Source organism: Crocuta crocuta, unplaced genomic scaffold (assembly GCF_008692635.1).
Source record: "Crocuta crocuta isolate KB4526 unplaced genomic scaffold, BGI_CrCroc_1.0 scaffold548, whole genome shotgun sequence".
Classification (NCBI taxonomy): domain Eukaryota; kingdom Metazoa; phylum Chordata; class Mammalia; order Carnivora; family Hyaenidae; genus Crocuta; species Crocuta crocuta.
In genome coordinates, this window is record NW_027528725.1 from 1,631,883 (window position 1) to 1,633,360 (window position 1,478).

The following is a 1,478-nucleotide window of genomic DNA, read 5'->3' on the forward strand; positions in this document are numbered from 1 at the left end:
GATACCGGTATAACATTGTATGTTCACGTATACCTCAATAATAAATTTTTTAAGAAACGTCTTCACTAGCAAATGACAAAGACGGAGCAGGGGACTTCAAAGGCCCTCACCCTTCTCTGGGCTCAGTCTTAGTCTCCCTTCAAGAGCAGTTCAAAAGGGAAATTCTTCTTCGTTCCCAAAGCAGAGCCAGTTCAATCCCATGGGATCTGTTACCTTGATGGTCGTGTCGGAATTATTTAAATGCATTTGTGTCCTCCCCCAGATGAAACTTGGTCAGACTTCTATCCCCTTCTTTTGAAGCCCCTGCTTGGTGAACTGTAGATTCTCAAAGAAAGAATTAACAAATTAAGAGCTATTTTCCGGCCATCAAGGTCTGCCTATACTGCAAATCTTCAAATACTAATCTCCCCATCTCAGGTTTAAAAATATGGACTTGTTTTTTTTTTTTAACTCCCAACATAATGAATTAGTTTAAATATTAGAAGTTGAAATTATTTAGTAAATCATTTCACCTGCAAAGTTTCTATTTGCATAACATTAATTCATGATGGCAGCTAAAACAAATTCATCATATTCCGTGTATTAGAAGCTGATTTATGTAGGAATTGAAAAAAATCATGGGCTCAAAATTATGTTGACATGATGTACATGCTCAATGGAGAAAGATTTTTCTCTTTCCATCTTTTCCCTTTTTTTTTTTTTTTAAATCATCTGAACAACTGAATTATGGTGAGGGGGAAAAGGATTTGAGCAGAGGAATGAGGCAAAGGACTGGCATCTCAGAAAATGAATAATGCTATGGCCTCACGTGTGTGGCAGGCTCTTGGTGCATATACACACACACTCTCCGGTTATTAATGTCAAGTATGCCAAAGATACGCTGCAAAATCATTACCATTCATCGCCACTAACCGCCATTAAATTTCAATCAATTCAACTTAGCACAAGTGTACTTGAGCGGCCCTTACAGTTCCTTATAAATGTGGCTCTGAAGTCGGGCTGACTTATTGCATTGTCCACCGCACAAAGAAGCATTGCTAAGCATCTGCTTGGACCCGGGGACGATGCTCTTTTAACACCCTAAGCATTCAAAGATCTTTCTTTTTCTGCGCTAAGAGGTCTTGAATCCCCACAGGTCAAGGCGCATGGGGAGTGGGGTGGGGGAGGGGCGTGGGCTGTGCTGGGAGACACCAATCTTTTCCTGCCTTTGGGGTGGGGACCGGGCGAAGAGAGGCCTCCTTGGCTGTCGTCAGTGTCGCAGATGCCTCACAGAAAAAGTTTCCGACGCCACCAAAAGTTTGGTAACACGTCTGCTGGCTCTGGCAAAAGGCTCTCAACTCTGCAAGCCCAGCTGACCTCGAGGCTCCCTCCCTGGGCGCGGGAGGGAGACGCAGGCTGGGTCCCCGCTTTGGGAAAAGGCGTCCTTCCCAGGTGCGGGGCCTCCGCGCGCTCCGGGACGCTGGCCCCGCGACAAAGGC